At 43.5% G+C, this 22,419-nt stretch overlaps 1 protein-coding gene across 11 annotated transcripts in view; it reads left to right on the top strand.

Moving 5' to 3' along the window:
- The first annotated feature begins 2,455 nt into the window (after window positions 1–2,455).
- Window positions 2,456–22,419, top strand: part of SORBS2 (sorbin and SH3 domain containing 2) — a 665,007-nt gene continuing 645,043 nt past the window's right edge. For 4 of the 11 annotated variants that reach the window (XM_085641960.1, XM_085641957.1, XM_085641959.1 and 1 more), the window contains exon 1: window positions 2,467–2,978. The gene's annotated coding sequence lies outside the window, so the exon portion shown is untranslated. Of the gene's footprint in view, window positions 2,979–22,419 lie in introns of all 11 variants that reach the window. The other 7 variants (XM_085641962.1, XM_085641955.1, XM_085641954.1 and 4 more) reach the window with 4 other exon arrangements.

Below are 22,419 nucleotides of genomic sequence, written 5' to 3'. Positions count from 1 at the left end.
AAAACGAATCTATCTGCAGCTGGTAATAATGATTGCATTATGACTTAATGCAACCATTTAGTGGTTACTCCAAGAGATATGCACTAGAACTTTTAGGAGAATAGTTAAATTCTAATTTGTTCAAAGTCTATGAAAGAAAGATATTCCACAAGTTTCCTTGTTGCCACATAAATGAAACGTTCTTCTTTAGTGTTCCAAATGTAATTATTGTATCACATTACCTACAAAAGGCCTGAACACATTCCTGAACATCCATTCCAAGCATGTGTTTCATGCATGAAAGCGATACGTCACACGATGAGGTAATACACCCATCCAGGGAATGCTCCGTTGCAGTTGAAGGGAAGTATAAGCCACATGCATGGTTGACTGGCCGTGAAGAGAAAGATTAAGAAAAAAGACAACGGAGAAGCAAAACGGACCTACTGTGACTAGGGTTTCTGCTTGCAGTTTGCTCACAGTTTGCAATCAAAGTGCAGCCCATAACTGTTCACAGATACAGTGTAGATTCAACGTGAAGATACTGACAGACACAATATCAAGCATTCAGAATGTATGCAATGTACCAGGGATGGCAGTGGGCTCAAGCAGCTCCTCCCCAATGTAGAGAGGAAAAACGTGGATGGGATGGCGAGTATTTAAAACTCTTTAATGAGAGCCCACACATAAGCATGCGCCAGGTCAACAACAGTCTCACTAAATGACAACAGAACCAAATGAATTGAAGGATATTCAAGCACAGAACTAAGAAGATGGGATGTAGAGGAGGGATGCAGGCGGCAGAGTGGCATGCTGAGAACAAAAGATACACATTACCCAGAGGAGAAGAGAACTGGAGGATTTAGGAAATATGTTTGTAAAGGACAAAAAGCTGCCTTAGATGGGTATAAGGATGCCCTTGGGAGCACATTTCTTGAATAATTTAAAGGAGAAGATTTGGTTAGGAGAATTTGTTGATATGATTACGTTATTACACAGGGAGATACAAGCAAAAGATGGCTCAAAGGAGGAAAAATGGGAAATAACCAGGTGGACTAGTGTCCCCATACAAAATTGATAATTGAACATTAGCGTTTTGATTAACGCAAGTGTTTACTGCGAGTGTCACACTGATAGAGCAGTAGCTCTTTTTAAATATTCTGATGTTATTTGAAAAGAGCAGATGGATTTGGGGAATTTTGAATGGCACATTTATGATGAGGAATTTAGAGCTCATTTGAGCATCATTCCAGAGAAGCCATGGGGCAGTGGTTTGATTCAGAGCTGTGATTGCAGTAGAAGGCACCACCGGACTGGCATCAGCTGCTCAGACAGCTAATGGTATACTGATCCTGCAATGGCCCTTCATACTGAGTTGGGTGGGAAGTCTATTGTAAAAGACAGCCTGGGGAACCAGGGGTAGCATGTTGGAGATTTAGCAGAGGGTCATTTTTCCGCCAGTTCTGCTTTTACCAGAATGAATGTTCTGGTTGTGGATGGAGAAACCACTTACACCATGTTTTGGGCAGCTGCCCATTGGTGAACAATGGAGATCATTTAGGAGTAGAGAGCAACTGGCTATATATATCTGACCCTGGGACCACCCATTTAGATAGCCCTAACCTATGAGATGGTAGGCCTAAAATGTAAGTGTGGCTTGTGAGTGATTTATTTGTAATACTTTGGCATTTTGTGGGAGCTTTAAGGGAGAGGAGATGGTCAGGTTGTTCACTCTGTATTAGTGAGGCTTGCTTATAAATTGGATAGGACTGTTGAATTAACTACAGACCTGCTCTGATAAATGGGGGCTTGCTCACTATATGGAGCTCTGTGATTTATGTGGAATGACGCCCAGTGAGTATAAGAAACCCTCTGCAATCCTCGTGTAAATAAATGACAGCTTCGACCAAAACACTGTGTCAAGAATAGGACTATAAAAATGACATGCCAACACTGGTGGAGTTTTACCTCTGAGGCATTATGTAAAAGTCAACCCAACGTTAACACATTATCAAGAGGCCGCATTTCAAATACCCAGCGCAAGCATGTAAAAGAGCTGACTGCTGCGCCGCAACGCTCTCCCGTAAATCAATGACTTTACATTAAAGGAGAGTGCGAATGCCATTAGTCACCAGAGACGCTCTCTACTCCCAGCCCTGCCATGTTTACACTGCCCCAACGTGCAGCGAGGAAGATGGGGTGAAAATATTCTTCAAAACAAAAGCCCCTGCCTACTCGGTGTAAAACATTTCCAAAACAAAACTCCAGCCGGAGTAATTAATGCACAGCTGTAGTGAAATAAATTAACATTCAGGGCTGGTGACCTGCACATGGTCAGCCATGCTTGCTGTATTGGACTGTCTGTTGGCTGTTGCCATGGCTACCTAAAGCCAGAGGAGCCCAATGAGCTGTCTGCAGCAGTGCTGAAAGGGCAGCCATTTTGCTTATGGAAAACAGTGTAACATATGAGGCTGCTTTAACGGGGACTAAGGAAAAAGGTCACACCCCGGAGAAATTACGGGGGGAAAGAGAGAGTCGTATTGGCGTCCCATTCTTGGCGCTAGGGATGCCTTTCAGCGGCCACCTGACAATCCTCAAGCCTGCTGCCAGTAGCTGCTCTGAGAGGAAGGAATGCGGGGAGCTAATTCTGCCTATCTGCTATCAAGCCGTGGAGAGCGGCCAGGGTTTTGTCTTGTGAAGGCGAGGGGGCTCTGAAATGTTATCTGGCAGGCAGCCTTCTCGCTGCTCGCATTGAGAGCCAGTGCGGACCCGCGGGCAGCGTGTCTGCGCTGGCGGTGTGGCTGCGGTCTGTACCACCGGCCGGGGCAGCAGGTGCAGGGTTCAGATGGACTCGGGTGAGCAGCGTTCAAACCTCTCCTCCTCGGGATCTCGAGTCGCTTCTCCAAGAGGCTGCCTTGTTCTTGCGTGCGTCTGACAGCCAGTGGAACCTGGCCACAGATCGCGCGCGCTGCTGCTTTATACTCCTTGCATATAGTAAGGTAAGTGCTGCTTTTGTACGTAATCTTCATGTTTTGATAATTGTTTTTTCTACTGGTTTTAAATAGAATGGATGATAATGAGCACATAAAATTTACGACTCAAGGTATACCACAGTGAAAATAAGTGAAATACGCTTAAAAGTGTTTGCTTCCAAGTTACGTGGTGACGTTGTTTAAATAACTGCTTTATTAGTTTATAAACATTTTGCATCTTTCATTGTGTGTTTTTGCTGCACTTGGGCGTTTTCCACACACACGAGGGAGCATCGCTTTCTTTGTGTCACACTGCGCCTTGTCACACTGCGGGGATGTCTCCGCTTCAAAACCCGCCTTGATCACGAATAACTCTGAAACAATGCAGTCCTGATGAAACGCGCCACGTGATTCACTCCATACATCTAATTACCAGGCAGATTCCCACTGCCGCGCTCCCCCGGTACAGTATGTAGGTCACACCGGCCTTTGCCCTAGTTTCTCGGATTACATGTCGGGGTGAAGCAGCCTTTGATGGTTTGTGGTCCTCTCTCTGGAGAGACTCCGATGGGGGTCACGCCCTCTCCATCGGGCAGTGCAAGGTGCACGCTGCACCTTCACAGGACAAGCGGCTCCAAAGCCTAAACAGGCGCAGCTGCGAGTTAAACACGCACAGAGGCGAGTCTGCAACCCAGGGGTGGCTGCACGCATGTCAGCGAAAAGCTGCTGTTGTGACACAATGTAACTATCTCCAGGCTCCTTTGAGCACTTCTCTCGGACCACCTGGCTGCACGAGGGGTGGCTCACAAGTAGCATCACTGACACCACGACCCTCGCCCTCCCACAATCTAGGCGCAGCACATTTCTCGCAGGGGGAATGTCGCCAGGGCTGGATGCGAGGAATTCCCCGCGAATACAAATTGGGGGCTTTTGATCTAAAATAAATGATAATGTGGTGAATACATGCGTGTAACATGTCTCTAAGAAGTCCCAGGTATGTTAGTTTATGGAATTAAAGCTAAGACAAAAACCGAGTTGCCCAGGAGCACACCGTTATGTCAGAGGTGGCCAGGATTCGAGCCTCAAACAATGAAGTTCTCTTCCCGATCTCGTCTTTCTTCGTGATTCTGCTTCAGTGTGTAAGACTAGCGCCTAGCGAGGGAGCGTTAGGGGTCGCACCACAACAAAAAGCCCCACTCGTCTTCAAATGTGTGAAATTGGTAATGAAGCGCCTCCTGGGCAGTAATAAAGAGCCTGCTTAAGTGACGGGGGAGGGGCCGAATTGTGAATTAAACAATCTGTTTACTTGTCATACGCAACACCCTCCTGCTACATTGGCCTCCCGGGACATGGATTCAGGTGGGTCCACAGAGGTTCATGAGACCGCAATCACCCAGTGCGGGCGGTAATCAGATCATGTTTTAATGATGTCAGCGGATAGGGTTTCCGCTGCAGGCGGCCGCTATAGACCGCGCGCTGCCTGCACCGACACATGATGCGGTCCTGCAATGCACCGAGGGCGCGCAACCACCCACAGACACCCCGCGGGAGAGGTTAAGGGTCAGGCGAGGCAGGCGCATTTCTGGCATGCCGCTTCCGTGCTGGTGATGCCCTGGACTGTGGCATTACAGCTCACTTACCTCCTCAAAACAAGGGGCTCAATCGAGTATTTACGTGTTAGTAGGAGTACGTTACGGATTTGAGCATTGTGCGCCCCTAATTTTAAAGTACTCGTGCCTTAATAGGGTAGGTTAACGAGACATTATTAGGACATTACTAGGTGTCTTCTATCCATCTCTGTAATCTCATTTAACAAATTAATGCATTCTGGGAGTTGTAGTGTTGGTACTAGATAAACTGAACCAGTGTAGGTAAAAGTGTCTGTGTGTGGGTGCCTGTCAGATCAAAGGTACTAATCCCACCAAGGCAGGTATTTCATCTCACAGAGGTCGATAAATAAAATATGAATACGTCTTTTAATAACGCGTGTTTATTGTTTGTTAACGTGGTGATGGTTCGGCTGGGACCGGCAGTCATGGCAATCTACCTGCTCTTGAATGTTTAAGTGACTAGTAGCTTCCAAACTGCTGGAACAATTGATCTTACCCCCTGTAGCAGTTGGAGCACAGCAACTACATTGTTAGCTTTTTACCAACTTTTGTGTCATAGGAACCCGTGGGGCGGCCACGTCCCTGGTGATAGTTTCCCAGGCGTTCTTGGTGTTATGGTATGTAGTATCTACTGTGCTGCGTGCATTGAACTGCAAGCAAGTGCAGCATTTACGGCAGGCCATGGCGCTGTCCTGGCGCTGGGGTGATGTGGGCCTTGGTGAACGCAAGAGTTCCTACTGCTGGACTTTAGTCCCACTAAAGCCTATTAATGCCATGAAAGTGCCCGGCACAGCACATTGGCACAATCCATTTATAAGGAAAGGATAGACCTCAGAAGTCCCAGTTGGTGCTGGGCCTTGGGAGGGAATAATGGTACATCATAAGCCAAATGCAGTTTTTACAGCTCTGACTCTTTCTGTGATTTGCTGCTCGATTGACAACACTTGGTCTTCTCACCGTAGACCCTGATATTCTTTGCCTGCAATGAGGTAGGTCTTTGTATGACAGCAGGCAACAAAATCAAATGAGAGAAGAAAGGCAGATCCCCCATCATCACAATCTCTTCCTTCTCTCAAATTAAGGATTGGCATTTTACAGAAGTCCTTTAGGTATTTGTGCAAGGTCCCAATTCCCTCTCACCAGAAGTACACCCATGATGTACTCGCTAATGTCTGGATCCGTACCACCCCTTCAAGGCGCTACTTGTCAGCAAGCTGTTCGTTATGCCAGTCACGAAACGGGCTGGAAGGGAGAGCGGTGTGCGAAGACTTTAAAACCACCCTCAGGGCTTGGTTTAAGTGGGCAGTACTCTTTCACCATTAGCAGCACCTGCTTCAGGGACATCTGCTGCACGTTGGATCTTCCGGATAAACAGCGATTGTTGAAGGCACTTTTGATGGACGTTGTGACATTCATGTTTGGCTCACAGGGTCGAGAACAAAGCGCTTTCCGTATGTTTCAGTGCTGGAGAGAGTCAGCGGAGCAGCATGGATGCACCAAACAGCCTCACACTCGTTGATCCCTTATTTCTGACAACACGAATCAATGTGGGCGTGATTCACAGCTGCTTGACGTTCAACCTAATGCAAGCGGTGAGCACTGCTCCATTGCTCGCTGTGGTATTGTACTTTTGCGTGCAGATTCTGCTGCAGAATGTGCACTGCTGAGATTGGTGTATGAGGGTCTGAAATCAGAGAGAATCTGAAGAGGATGAAGGGAGCGGAGCTGGGCAACTGAAGCTGGAGGCCTGTGGCCAGGTCAGGTGCTGTAAGGAATAAATCTACTTTTGGAATATAATCTCTTCCTGTCACCATTTGACACTTTCCCACACTCCACTTCTTGTGCAAGTATCCAGAACACATAGAGATGTCTGTGGAATATATTTCAGGAGATGTCCTGTGTCTGTGCTCCTGCTCGGCTTGCACCCTTCTCTATATGACATTTCCATCCACATCTGCTCACTGGGAGGAGTAGGGGTAGGTGGGAGTATGTGAGCTGTTTGATGCCACCTTCACTCTGAAATAAGGCACCTCTAAGTCAATACAGATTCCTTGTTGCCGGCCACATGATTATCCGTGACCAAGGGTAAATCTTGAAGGCAGTAGGGCCCACTAGGCAACAGCAGGCAGTGAAGGGGCAGGCTGCATGCATCTGGCAGTGGCCAGAATCAGTGTGCCACCTAGCAGTGATCCACACCAGTGCCAGGGGTTTGCCACCATAGGTGAAGTGGGAGCTTCGCACCTCCTCGGCAGGTGAGACACAGTTATTAGGTTTAGGCCCAAACTATAACCCCACCATTGTTGGGCACCTCCTGTTGTCTTGCTGTAGAGCCAAGTGTCAGGAAAGAGGAGTGTGAGGGAGTTGTAACGTGTCTGTGGGCTCACCCGCATTGTACATCAATCCGAAAAATAAAGATGGCTCAACTCGAGCAAATACAATGTTCTTCTTCCACATTTCATTAGCAAAAAGCCGTCCAATATGTCTTGTCACCGACTACTTATGTGCCAAACGTAATCTTAGTTACTCAGCTGGTATATATGTGGACGGCACAAGGAGGCAAGGGTAAAGAGAAATAAAAGTTCCATCTCTTTCGTGGTCCCCAAGTGTTGTTTTTCCTGATGAATCTGCAATTGATACGTGGAGAAACATGTTGCCATTTTATTAACTTGTTTGTTTTAATATTTGGTATAGTTTAGGTACCTGCAGGAGTGCTGATACACCAATAATAAAGTTGATCGGTGTATTTATCGGACACCATTTTTAATAGTCATGAGGATATTTCTATAGAATAAAGCGTCCTACAGCGCACCTCACGTAGGGGAGGGACAAGTGTACCATAGAGCTCGCAGTATAAGGCAGTAACACCATTGGCCACCCGACAGGCAGGGTCAGTGTTAGGAGAAAGCATTGAGGGCAAGAGCAGAGATGCCATGGGTTAGTCCAGAATTAAATATGATATGGCAATTCCTTGCATTCTCTCTACACGTGTGAACACACGGGGCATTGGCCGAGAGTACTGACAAAGACCTGTCTGGTGTTGCTTGCTCCAGTGAGATGATCGCTGCTGTGCTCTTTGTACATTTCCTTCTCTTTACTCTCTCCTTTTGCCAAACAAATATAAGCAGTTTGGTAAGTAAGATTATGATAGTACACAAAGCCTAGCCTAATCACATAAATAATATTGGAATCGAGTTGGTAATTGCATTTTGGAAGAACTTTGTGTGCTGGTGGTCTAGTTGGGCTATCTATGTTTTTTTTTTTTTTTTACTGTAGGAGCAGCAGCACGATCATATAGGCCATTATATTCATTCTTTGTCTCTGTGAATGTTGCTGAGTTTTCTTCCCCATCTGCACAGAACAGGGAATGACCTTGTCCCTTTGCTACCAGCTAAGTGGCTGCAGCCCTCCATCCACCTGAGATTTTAGTCAATCGCACCCCATTGCATCCGCCTATTTCTTGGAAGATGGATTCAAAAGAACTGTCATGCATTTTGTGAACATTTAGAAAAAAACATATATTTGATGCTCTTAAAATATGTTATGTTATGTTACTGGCACTTGTAACGCGCACAGCTACACCAAAGAGTAAATATACCAATCGTGTGTCACTAACAAATTGCTATAAATAACACATACAGTGCTTTATGATTTTAAAGAAAATATCAGTATATTGCTTACTGCAGGCCTGAGGAAAAAGAATATATTTGGTTGGGGTAAAATATACAGGTAATTTTAACTGACAAAAGCATAAATAACGCACCACCTTGTAGCTGGAAAAATATACTTCTTGCTAACCACAGGGCTGAGGTCTTAGACAGTGTTTCATGGAAATTTGACGAGCCCTAAAGTTGACGGGCTGCTGTTTTTTAAAGACCTCAATTCTACCTAGTTCTACTTTTTTGCTTACCTATATTTGTTTATTTTAATTTTTCATGTGGGCCTGCAGTAAACTGTTCAGGGGTTTTAAATACACAGCATAACACGGCGATACACTTTACATTCACTTTATTTGTCTTGATAACCTAATACGCACAGACGCCTTATGGCCTCTCGGAATCAGGCCCTGAGACCCGAGAAACTATGTTCTTCCCATGAAAATTACATCCCTTAGGAGAATAATGCACATAGACCAATTACGATCACCGTGTTAGTTGAAGTAAGAACGACCAGGAGTGGGGTAGGGAGGGCTGGGGGAGACAACGAGTTCGAATAAGCTTCATCAGTTGAATGTTAATATATACAACTTTGTAATGACGCTAACGACAGAACGTTTCCACTGTTTGCTTGGTAGCATTATTGCCACAGAATGCGACCCTTAGCTTCTTTTCTCTTGTTTATCGCATATAGGACAATGGAAGCAGAACTTCTGTGTGGGCATATATATTGTAATTGATGCGCTAAGGGCAAAGAACAAAACAGACTGTATCGAATGCATATTGCCTATGTTATGTATCTGACATATTGCGGTCATCAATAAAGTGTTTAAATAAATAATAATTTGTCTTGATAACCTATGGTACTGCGATTAGAAAGTCAGTTGGTTTAAGTGCTAAGAAATCAGCCTTTCTAGGAAAAGCGCACGGACCAGAGACAACAACAACAAAAAATGAATATATACTGTCGCATTTCACTGCTCCTGGAAACAAACATTTTTAGCATTGATGCAGCAGTTACAGAAGCACAGATATTCATTTTTCAGGCGTTGTTGTCTCTGTTACTATCAAAAAGAGGGGGGGACCTGAGAGCCAGTTAATGGTCCAGTGTCCGTGCTCCCAAAATTACATACAACAAAAATGAAAGGACACTGTTCCAACAATAGGGTGCAAACAGACACCCTTGTGCTTAAAGATAAAAAGAGGGAAAGATTCTAGGTTAAATGGACCCACCAAATGAGGGGAAGAACGTGTCTTGCCTCTTGTTGCCCTCACACACCCCAAGAGGTGTCATGCTTCATCATCGGGCAGTTGCTCCTCGTTGGGCCGGCGCTGCAATCCCCAACGGGTCCCCCGAAGGGTCACTTTGGCGGAGATCTTTTGAGACATGCCGGATGGTGCATGTGGGTATGTGGGGTGTGGGTCCAAAATGAGGGTAGCAAAGTGCGTGCATCGTGATTTAAAACTGACCAAGGGTGGCCAGAAAAAGTTGTAGTGTATAGCAACACCCTTGTCAGAATAAAAACTCATAAATCGAGTATAATCCCAAGGGGCACATTTGTGCCTCGGTATCATAGACATGGTCAACATGTTTCACGCCTCTGTTGCCATAAACGGTCGTTGGCGCTTCTTCAGGACCAGGATTGAAGAGTGTGGTGAAGTGCACGTGAAGAAATATTAAAAGATAAATACCCATAATACATGTCAGGGCGGGTCATTGTACTGCTCCTGATCACAACCCATAATACATGTCAGGGCGGGTCATTGTACTGCTCCTGATCACAACATCCAAAGGTACAAGCATTATCTCTGTCTTATTGAGGGTTAACCCAGCTTTTCTTTGTTCAATCTTGGATTTTGGCATCACCTTTGTCAACTCTCTGATGGTCTTTAAGCATCAATTTGGTGTCATCTGCGTAGTTTTGAAATTCAAATGACAATTTATGTTACATCAGATGGTGTTGTAATTAAATATTGAAAAACAGTAGGAAAAGGCAAAATCACCGAGGAACCCCATGATTAGCAATCAAAATCTTAGCATGTTCCAGACCAAGTACTAGTCTGACTTTTCTTTTGACCAAAACTGACTCCAGCCTGCTGCCGGTCTTATCTGGCATCCCTGTCCCTTATTTGATTCAGAGGAGTAAGGTGGTTAGTGTGTTAAATGCAGCCAACCAGTCAAAGTCGGCATCTCCAGTATCACTAATGTTGAGTGTCGACATATGAATAACAATCAGGGCAATCTCTGATCCTGTATGTGGGCAAAATCCTGCTTGTTGCTGTCCCCGAATCTCATATTGCTGAACGTGCTATTGCAATTGGGTTGTGGGAGCTCTTTTATAACATTGTCAATGGCAGGCGGATACTATAAAGCGAAAGTGGACATAAGTACTTAGTATCTTCTCTGTTCAAGGAGGGGTTTTGTAGCAAGAAAAGACCCATGGCTTCTTTAGTGAGTATGGAATGTCCCCTACTCCAAACGAGCGTTTGCTATTTCCATAATCAACGAGGATAATACATCACAGCCTCTATATATTTTATTAGAAGGACCAAGATGTGGGATTGTCAGACTGAATTAAGGTAATTGTGTCCTACAGAGTAATGTTATGGAACTTTCTCAGTCTGTCTGCTGCTTTCAGTAGTCACTCTACCTAATCCTGGGTCTTGTAGTGTGGGTGCAAATCTAAGTTGTATTTTAGTCCAAAACTATGTTTTTTTGCAGATTAAAAGTATTAGCTCTGAGTTTTTAGTCAGCAGGCTCTTCAAAAGTAAGAAACAGATCTGCAGGGCAACTTGAAACATAATTAATTTTATTCAAGACAGATGTATGGTTTGGAAGACGGCTTTTTACACCTTTTTCCTTATCATTTTATTCTCCAACTACTTGGCTTTGGTGGTGTCCGTCTACCTAGAGGTAGGCATCAGTTCTCCTGACTTTATCCTGAAAGACTTAGTTAACCTGAAAATCAGACACTGGATTTAGTGGAATACTTTGAGGTAGATATTTCTAAATGAGGCCTATTCTCCGGCAAGAGAAGAGCATAAGTTTGGACAGCCCTACCCGTTTAATAATATATATATATTTTTTTAACATACTTTATTGATTTTCGTTAACATCCTGACATGACAAAAATATGCTGTCTTTAGGTACATATCATTATTCCCAAGGGGGAGAACCAACCACGATATCCTACATATTCAACGGTAGGTGTAACAGCAATGGAGTCCGTGGTTAATTGTGAGAGTATCGCAATAACAGTGCTTACAGAGTGGTTCATGGCAACAATCTGCACATCAAAGCAACATTCCCCAACCATCCCCCCTGACCATTCACATCCGTTTAATAATATCACCATTGAGAGGCCAGTTATTGTTCTTATTCTTTCTCACTAGCTGTTACCTGCCTTAACTATTCATGAATATATTAAAAAAACCTTAGACCATGATTGGACACAGGGTACAATGTATTAAAGCAACAGGGTCTGGCAAGTATCATTAAGGGTGCAGATTTGAAAATGCATGAAAGTTAGCAATCTAACTTTTAAGACTAAATCAGTACAGAAACTTAATTATGAGAAGAGATCATAAAAGCAAAATTAGCTTTTATAGTTTTCAAACAAAATTAAGCATGAGACCAAGGTGTATGGATTGCAACTTTACCAAATTGTCATACGATGCCTTTTTTACACATGCTGTCTAGCACTGTTGCTCTCACATGATCACTTTATTGGGTCTATTTGCTTTCTGCTGCTTCTCACCAGCACCGTGAGGTCGCCCTCACTTTTGAACACTTTTCGATTGTTTCCTTTGATCTTTGCATTTGTCTCGCGTTTAATTTCGTTTGAAAAGTATAACTAAGTAGTTTGTGATGTACTCTGCGCTGTTGACAAAGGAGGGGCTTGCCTGCTCATCATCCCAGACCTCACGCCATTCTGCTGCGACCCAAGACATTATTTTTCAGAAATACCTCACCTCTGAGACTTAACACAGCTCAACAGTCCGTCAATTTTTGAGGCTTAAGGTTTTAAAACTGTACACGAAAGTTCATTACTTTACTTGGTACTACAGTTTTTGCAAGTGTGGAATCAAAAACGAAACAGGAAAGTGTATTGGACTGAGCGGTGATCTTGAATGACCCAGTGTGACACTGTCCAAGGTTCTGAATATTGGATCATGAAGTAACCTTTTCTCTTTTGGATTTGGCTTTTTAACATTACACAAAGACAGTAATCAAATACAAACTTGGGTCCATCTTAGGTGTGGAGTGCATGGTCTCTATTTGTTTTAACTGGTTGCACTTGGCACAGACCGGGACAATGCGCCCAACTTCCTGTGAAGCTGCCCACTCACACCTGCACCGGGAACAGCACATTAGTGAAAGGCAGACCAGTTGTTTGAAACAGCTGGTCTGCCTTTCACTGTGAAGGCAGCAATTGGGCCTGCATTTAAAAGGTGGCAGCGATTCCCCCTTCAGGCAGGTGCAATAAGTAACTTGGGCATCTATAGGGGCTCTTCTTCCAAAGAGCGCTCTCTGGGTTGGGCGTTTTCAAGCCCTCCTGGTGGCCTTTTTGCCTCTGTGTCCATGTATGTAATATGGCCCTGTGGCAGAGGCAAAGTGTTTCCACACTTACATAGCTCACGCCACCAGACCGATAAGGGAACTCTCTCCCATGATTGATATGACACAAAATGTAAAAATGTGGGAATCAGAATGGTTGTGGGTGAGATTGCTAGACAGCCTCTTTTCTCTGGATACCTAAGTTACCCCATGGCCAATTTTGTCTTTTTCCTAGACTGCCTCTTTCATATGGTTACCTAAAATTCCCCAGTGTCAATTTTATCTTTTTGCTATACAGCCTGTCTTCTCTACTTATCTAAGTTTCCCTGGCCAGTTGTATCTTTTTGCTAGACAACCGGTTTTATCTGGTCAATTATAGGTAAAACAAAAATATGGCTCTTTTCTCCTCAGTTCCCATGAAAGTTAGCAAGGTCCTCTGAAATCTTCTCGCACTATTCAAGGCAACAATGAAGGGGGCTCCCAGTCTATTACACAAGAGTGAGTGTTCTTCAATGAACCAGGATATCGCCAATGAGCTACTCCAAGGAACGATGAGTCTAAGATAGAGGTGGCCACTCGGGACTCCAAAGCAAGGGCACAGCCTGAAACTAGACAGGGACAGGTCTCCAAAAATGATAGATTAAATTCACACTGAAATATGTCATGTAAGAACTTACTGTGACACGCGCTTAAATTAAAAAAAAAATGTTTTGCTCATTTTCACACATAACAATGTAAGGCTTGTTCAGTTATCACGTACATATCGCTCATGCAGTTTAGTACTCATTACTTTTTACAAAATAAATTCTTACAACTTATCCCAAATCTCCCCCTACCAAATGTATCCCCCCCCACCTCTCAGAATCACTACATTATAACTTGTCAGCATTTGAATCCCACCATTGCAATGGCCTTTTGTCCTTCAGGAAGAGGCTGTGCATACTCGATGTGTCGCTCGCCTTGAAAGGAAAAACTAGGAGACACATCTACCCCTGAGCGCCTCTTCTCCATCACAATTCTCCATTAGACAGTAAAGTCCTGAACGCCTTATGGCAGCCTCTTATCATTTTGGAATTAAGGGTCAAGAGCATGACATCACATGCATTCACACGTGGGGGTCTTCAGTATCTGTGCTGCCTGGTGGTCCGTGAATCCCCTTCTGCTGTTGCCCATTTCACCATATCTGTCTTCCATTCACTGAACCTGGGAGGGGTTGAGGTTTTCTAGCCATGGCTATCTGACTTAACACTAAGTTCCAAATCTATGAACCTATGTTCTAATTTTGCAGGCCTGGGCCTTCTACCAGGCCCCACTGTGCATCTCTTCCCTTGTAGCAGCCCTGGGCCTACTCCCAGGCCCCACTGTGCATCTCTTCCCTTGTAGCAGCCCTGGGCCTACTCCCAGGCCCCACTGTGCATCTCTTCCCTTGTAGCAGCCCTGGGCCTACTCCCAGGCCCCACTGTGCATCTCTTCCCTTGTAGCAGCCCTGATCTCCCAGAGATCTCAGATGGTGTTTCCGCCACCTCCCGCCACAGAGCGCTCTTTGGCATAGCACCAGAGCATGTGTATCAGATCCGAGTCTGCAGCGCCGCACCCATTGCAGGTGTCCCTGCTGTCGGATTGGTGTTAAGTAATCCATAGAGTGTCCTGTGTGCCCTATGCAGGACTTTATATTGTGTTCATTTAACATTTGCATTTCTGGAAACATTCACTAGATACTCCAGGTTACCTGCCAAGTCCCAATCTGTAAATTGTGTGCGCACCACCTTGTCATGTTTACCAGCAGTCTGAAATTACCAGGAACTACCTTATCTTTGCATTATGATGTAATGAATGAAACCACATCCAAGTTGTTTACCCCCACAGCTCCGTGGTGCAATAATTATGTATCTTTTTATATTCAGAAGAAAGTCCGCACACTCGTATCCAAACTCGTAATCCATGGTTGAAATTGAAAGTGCAGCAAAGCACGTACACCCAGTCCCAATTATCTTCAGAAGCACAGTGTGAGTTTGAGCAGGTATTGTCTGAGACCACAGTCCTTGCACTTCGAATCCACCAACACATCTGAGACAACCTCATTTAATCTCCCATCACAGTGCCCTTCTCCCCCAATAGGGTAGTAGCATCACATATCCAAGACGATTAGAACGGCCAAGATCACATTGTTAAGTGAAAAGATGAGTCCAGTCGAAACCGCCTGGGTATCTTCTGAATAAGGATATCATATTGACAAAGACAATAGCTTTGTTTTTTTAATAGTGAAACCTTTTTCTTATTCCTCATTGACATACAGAAAAGGTTGCATGGGGGCAGAGGCAGCAAACACTTCTGTTATTCAAATCAATGCAAAGAATTTATTAAGCGCATGGCTTCCAAATGGGCTTCTCAGTGCTGGTGGGTCTTCCAGGCTCTATATTGTATTCTTAAGCAAACCGATGTGTCTTGAGTTGCTTCCTGAAACTGAGTAGGTTGTAGTTCAGCCTAAGGATTTGGGGTGGGGTGTTCCACAGCTTGGGGGCTAGGTATGCAAACGAAAGTCTCCCACTCCTGGCTTTCTTCACCTCAAAAATGGAGCTTAGACTCCGGTTGCTAGATCTTAGTCCTCTTTTTGGGGCAGACCAGATGTTGAACGATTCGCAGCTGCTGCATGGACTTCGCACGATGGATAGTGCAGAGAGCTTTAATCTGAATCCTCTTTTGTAATGGTAGGAGGTGTGTAATGTGGCTAATGCAGGAGGGGCAGCCTGATATTTAGGGATGCCCAAAAGGATCCGAGCCGCAGCATTTTGGATTACCTGAAGTTCTTTAATTACTGAAGGTGGACTTCCCAGGTATGGGGAACTCCTGTAATAAAGGTGAGATAATACCAGGCCTTGAAACTTGGCCTCCCTCCGAACAGATACTGGCAGCCAACTGAGCAGCTTCCCGAGGGCTCTTAAAAGGCCACAAAAGCTGGACGCCAGTTTCCTAGCTTGCACCCCCCTGGTGAGTTTATTGTCCAGCATAACACGCAAGCTTTCTACATCTGCCTTGGGAGATGGGCGATCTTTAAGGGAAACGGGCCAACTGAGATAATTTCACAGCGATGGATTGTTGGCAACTACAGAGCCTCTATTTAGTTGCCATTTAACTAAAGGCAGCTGCCAGCCATATGCGCAGATCACGCCCAGTACAGCAGCAGTGAAGGATCCTATTACTCAGAAGAACATTGCAGACAGCATCTGCGCAAACACCATTTACAAACAGAGCAGGCGCAGAAATGCAAGCTTCCCATACATGCAGAATAGGTACAGCATGGGAAGCAAAAGCGCAAGCTTCCACACATGTTTTGAACAAGTGGAGAACATATAGTGTATCTGAAGGATCTTTCCTAAGTATTTTGCTAATAACCACTTATATAAATACTTGGGCCCAGTTGTTCAGTTCAAGACGAGGCTTGCATCTGAGAGCAAATTCCATCAAACTTGGTGGGCAATTTACACATTTTGTTAATGTGAATTAAAGCCAGCATCTTAATAGAGATGGAGCACTGCCTAGTCCGCGAACCCTTCCAAAATCTCCCCATGAACTGCCACTCCTCCCACGCGCAGCTTATGTATAAAGGGTGCCAGCAAGAGATTATTGAGGGCCCTCAACGCCTGTGACTGTGTGGATCTTATTCATTCACTGTCAGATCCTCAAGATCTTCGATGTTTGTTTGTTTCTTTACTGATTCAACAGTTTCATATCTCACTCAATCAACTCAAAGGTATGTGGGTGCTCTGCGTTCAACAGCTCTCGTACAATTCATAAATAGTCAGTGACAGCTCAACTGTGGCTAGTGGGATATTTTAGATGTGAATGGGATACGTTTAGAAATGGAGAGTAGAAAGCAAATGCATGAACCTAATACAGTAAACGAATCTTAAAGTGAGCCTCGGAAATGGCATTTGCAATTTACATAAGAACGTTTGATGCTGTTTGAGTGCCAGGATTGTACTGTAGAGCTAGAAATAAATCCACTGCCATGGGGCTGGCCAACTGCCCCGCACTATATGTAGTGTGCAAAGATGTGCTTTCAGAAAAAAAGAAACTTTAATGAGGATTTTTTCTTGAGACTGTTGGTAGAGAGTTCCAGAAAAGAGAGGCCGCACCAGACCAGCACTGTTGCTGTGTGTGAGTCGCCCTGATTCTCGGGCTTCCCAGTAAAAGATTGGTTTTGATTCTGAGCTCTCTTTTGTTATCAACAAGAGTGAGAAGGCTGGTGAGGTACGATCGGGTTTTGAGATGCAGTTCTTTGAAAGTAATGCACATCGATTTCAATTCTCGCCTCACTTGAAAGCTAATGTAGGTTGATGAGGATAGGGGTGGTGTGATAATGTTGCCCGGTGGAAGAACAAAGTATGGCTGTGGAATGGAGGATGGCTTTGAGAGAATTTAGAGCATAGTGTGGCAGTCATGCTAGAATAGTAGATGAGCTTAAAACCGGCATCTCAAGAAACAAATGTGCTCAAGTCAAAAGCTCTCGGGCACTAGAAAATCTGCCAGTTGAGTGTAAATGTCTACCACCGTTTTCTCTCTAGCCATGCCAACCACTCTGGGAATGCATCTTGTACGATTACTTACACCTGCCTGGAACTCTCAAAGAGAGTCTTTGCAGAAAAAAGACCATCTGCATGTGCCGAGATCACCACCAGAAGTTCAGAGTTCTCCGCGCCTATGAATTCCACTCAAGGTGTCAGAAGTGCGCATTCCAAGGCGTAGTTTGCCTTGGAAATTTGTGAATGCCGAAAAACGTCGCTGTTTGTCCCCATTCGCAAGCTCCTTTTCTTCCGCTTCCACCATGGTAAGAGTTTGACATTTACTGCAGCCAGAATAAAAAATGTTTTAGCTTTTTTTAAATACATTTTAAAACATGTTCTTCAACACTGAAAAGATCATGGAGAGCATTCCAAAGACGTGAGCCAAGACACCATAACCATCTTCTCTCCAGGTTTACAAATTTGTATGGTGCGGGGACTAGTCTGTTGGATGAAAGCAGAACCGATAGTGCTGTCTGCAACACAACTCCAAGCTATATCCTACACTAAAAGCTATATCCTAAAATGGTTCGGTGCAATCCCGTTGAGACATTTAAGCCCAATCCACAAACATTTATACTGACTCTTAGGCACAACGGAAAGACTCTGTTATCTCCTTCTTGCTAGAGAGATGCCTCTTCGTAAGCTCCAGGTGAAAGCAAACTGTAACAATTTGGGCACATTGAAGTGGTGCCATCTCCTCTCTAACAATGACTGTGTGTACAGCAGGAGTTATAGCAGCAATGGTTCCCCTGTATATTTACAAAGGAAGTCTCCGTATATGGCACATCATGCAAAACCATGGGACAGCCAACAATGAGACATTCGGCACATTTTTGCATAAAAGCCACACATAACCAATTTATCAAAATCATTTCAGGAAGTATATTTTGAAAGTTAAATTTACAGGTGCCGCAATGCTGGGTGCAAGACTCTAATTACACAGAATGGTGGTGCGTGAGCAAATTTGGAGTAATAATTTATGCTCAGTCAGAATAACAAGAGGAGATAAGGCATTTGAGCAGAGGACCTAATGAAAGATTACTAACAAGTCCACAAAGGCTCAAATTGCCACTTAAGCGTTGTCACTGTTGTGACCCATAAAAACAATGTGCGGGTCACCTTCAGAGCGGGAGCAAATTTAGAAGTCATCTGAGGGAACTGTATAAGACAAAAGGGTCTATTGGTCACCATTAATTTAAGGGTAAACGTGTTCCAAGAGAAACATGAAAAAACAAATGCTTATCTGAAACAGCCAAAAATCAGATACCTGTTCCTTAGTTTTCCTAAAAATTGAATAATTAAAAACTGAAATAAACTGGCCACTAGATAAATAGTTCAACCATCGGAGCGGTAAGAAAGACAAACACTTACCAAAAGTCAGAGTATAGTGATGCCAATTGAAGATGAAGGCAGTGACTTTAAGATGTTGTCCATTATTTGTATACTAAGGAACACAACATACATTTTCTTACCCATTTCTTAAATTAATATTTAAAAACTGATTTGTGAAGCTAATAGGAGATATATATTTTACTAATCATCAAATGCTTGCTGGGACAGTTGAACTAAGATTGCGGCAGGACCAGCACTGTTCTCTCTCTGCTTCACAGGTACAAAGACGAGGGGCAGAATACATTGGCGGCTACATGCCACGTGAAGGGCGAAATTCGGAAAAACAGTTAACAGCAAGAATTGCACATCTAAATAGCATGCCTATTTGACTGTGCTTAGGAAGTTTCAAAACAACGTATAAAAAAATATAATGACCCAAAAAAATAATGATGGGTGCAAGAAATTGAAGAAAGACTCCAGTGTTAGCTCAACAGCTGAGTGTCGCCAGAGGGGAAAACTTGTAATGTGTTGAGAGATATGCAATGAGTTCATAGGAACAAATATTATTCATACCATACATACACAGGAAAAACAAAGCTGAAATTGGTCTTATGCAGTCAGTTTGTGTATTAATATTGGTGTAATTAAATGAAATGCTTACCATCACTTTTCCGTGATGAGTTACCAACACCATGTATGGTTAAAGCAGCATCTATGAGACACAAAGTGCTCTTCAGGTTAGCAGGCCATTAAAACTCATAGGAGAACCGTTTCCATGCACGTTGAATTAGCCTTAAACAATCAAGGCATGATTTAACAGATTTAAAAAAAAAAAAAATCTGAAAGAAACATAAGATGTGTAACATCAATTTTAACCATATCTGAAAAACTAAAATGAAATTCATACTCGCTCATACCAGGACAGCTTTAGCAGAGGAAGACAGGGAAGACGGAAATTGCCGCTCTGCTTGTATGTATTGTGCTTCTCTGTAGTTGAGTATGTCCCATAGGCCATGGCTAGCTACTCTATAGCGATTTATATGACCAAATTATTTTCCTTTTAATTCACTCCTCCATACCCATCACATTCCGTGACGATTTCTTGTCGTGAGCCATGGGCTGCACTTGGTATCTGTGCATTCCTTGTCAATGGGAGCCAACCACTTGACCCTCACTCATGCTTGAGGCAGCTTGCATTTTGATTTCACCATAAACAAAAACTCGGGGCCCGTTGAACACGGGTATTTTGAGTTAGTTGCCAATATCTGTATTGAGGTTGTGAATGGGGTTGTAACTAACCTGAAAAGGGACAGTTTCTCTTCTGAAACTCTTGGCAGATGTCTTCAGGTGAAGCTAACACTGGTGCAGGGAAACTCTCAACTTGAATTTCTTTTCTAAAGTAGCACCTGTACTTTTAAAGGACAAGGGCTGTTTAAAAAAAAAATGTTGACACCCAAGGAACGTAGATTCACAGATGGAGACCTGCTGTCTCTCATAGGCCTCCATCCCTGTGTTCGCAGCCATTCCTAACGGGCCACAAATTCCGCATTTATGTTCATCAACCAGGAGGTATGGCAGCCTCATACAAATATTTATTGTGTGATTTGATTTATTAGTAGCTCATTCGCATCACATAATGCATGCTAGTTTCCCAACCAGTTGTGTGCAATTTGCACATACTGGCTTTCACACTTCCGTTTGTATGTCAGGCTTTAAAGGTTACATATCAAGACCCTCTTCCTGCATTCCACATCACATCCATAATGCAGTTGCAACAGTGGCCTGGTCTCCATCCTCTCTTTAAAGCTCAATAATATCTTAAAATTATAATGAAGAAGATCATCTCTACAAGGTCTTGGACCTTGATCGCGTAGCACGAGGAGCGAAGACTTTATGGGACACTCAGAGAGTGGAAGGAGCAAGTTGCCTGTGTTTTCCAGGTGGCAATAAGATATTTTCGCCATGCGTTATATTAAGCACTTACTTGCTTCGTAGACACACACTTGAGTCACTGACTCACACTGACTGCCTCGGGTCCCCGTGTGCAAGAAAAGTTATTGCAGAAGGGATTCTCCTATTACATATCATCCTTCACGAGTTAAACGATTTTGCATACTCCACAGGGCTATGTGAAGGTTAGCAGACAGACCTGGGTACATTTTGACTTTGTTTTTTGCGCTTCATCTCCACAAACATTTTCTGACAGTGTTGAATAGCCTATTGTCCATATATTAAGGTCTTTTATTTACATTTGTGAAATGCATCTCTTTGTTTTCTCACCTCCAATGACATACAGACCAAGGCACTGTATATCGGTTGCACTTTTTGGAGCCCTCTCAATAAGTCTCGCCAGACCAGCGCATGCGCTGGGTCAGGCGAGACCTAATAAATGGACTGGAATACGACCCAGGCTGAAATTGATTCAATGATTACACACGTCACTTTTTCATTTTTTTAATTCTATTCACTCCATCAGAGCTCCAAGTAAGTGGATTGATTATCATCAAATGCTCAAGATTACAGACCACCAAACAAGTTTGCCCTGCCAAATCCTTTATTGCTTATTGCTGAGTCAAGGCTTTAGAGCATTAACTGTTAAAACCCTCTTACCATTTGACCTGAGAGTTATTGAGACCGTCACCAGTGTAAGGAGAGTACTCAAGCATGTGTTTTCCATCAAGCATGCTAGTGATTCTCCTTGCCAAGCTCAAATGTGTTTCTGCTCTAGCTGTCACCTCCTTACGTGATCATTTAAAACCAAGAAAAAAGGTTTTAGGAAGCACTACTGAGAGAGAGGCTATGGCTCCACCCACCTATTTATTCGCTTTAGTGCAGTACTGTATTGGGCAGAAATTGTGTTTCCACTGCAAACGAGTTCTTCTATTGCACTTTTTGCCTTGTAGGTTATACTCAAAACAGCAAGATTGATTCAGGTATGGTGACAAGCCGCTGATCGAGGCTAGAGGCCTGATCTTTTTAAGTGTTACGACAAAGATGGTAGGCCTGACATATTTACTGCAACAGGCATATGTTAAAATAAATAGGAATTTAAGGTGGTATTGAACTTTGTTAACACCTGTAAACTGGCATGTTTTTACATGAGCTCTCACAGATTACCAAAGCAGTTGAGTGTTTTAGTGTTGGTTATCCATTCTGAAAAACTCTAGGAGTAGATGATTTAAACTCTGAGAATACTTGTTAGGATCTCCTTGGGAGATTGTAGTTTGTTTTGCCAATTGTAATTTGGTATATATTTGTAATTTTATGACTGTACGCCTGATGGTTGCCTTGTAGAAAGCTTAGTCTTAATAGGGTAGGCTTGCATTCGCTATGATGACAAGCCAATGATAGGTCTAAATTATTCACCAAGAAAATATGTGTGGTGTGGTAGGTTTGATCTGTTTATTTTAAAAAGTTACAACAAAGGCAGTGACACTGACATTTTTATTGTAAAAATCAAGAGGTAAAGCCAATAGGCATGTACTGAAGGATTTTTACTGCATCGTTTTAAGACAATAAGTAGACATTTCATTATATGAAATATCACAGATTACAGTACTGGACAATGATTTTGATGTTGGTTGTACCTTCTGACCTAACCTGGGGAAGAAGATTTACTATGTGTGAATCCTTATTAGGCTCTCTTAGGGGGGATTGTATATTTTTGCCAACTGCATTTGATTTTAAGGATGACTTATTACACTTTCAACACTCTCCCAGCAAAGCGAGAGGTGCTACAAGTTCCTGGGG

The sequence above is a fragment of the Triturus cristatus genome, chromosome 2_2 (assembly GCF_964204655.1).
Source record: "Triturus cristatus chromosome 2_2, aTriCri1.1, whole genome shotgun sequence".
Taxonomy (NCBI): Eukaryota; Metazoa; Chordata; class Amphibia; order Caudata; family Salamandridae; genus Triturus; species Triturus cristatus.
The sequence above is the reverse complement of the archived record's forward strand: the minus strand, read 5'-3'. Positions and strand labels throughout refer to the sequence as shown.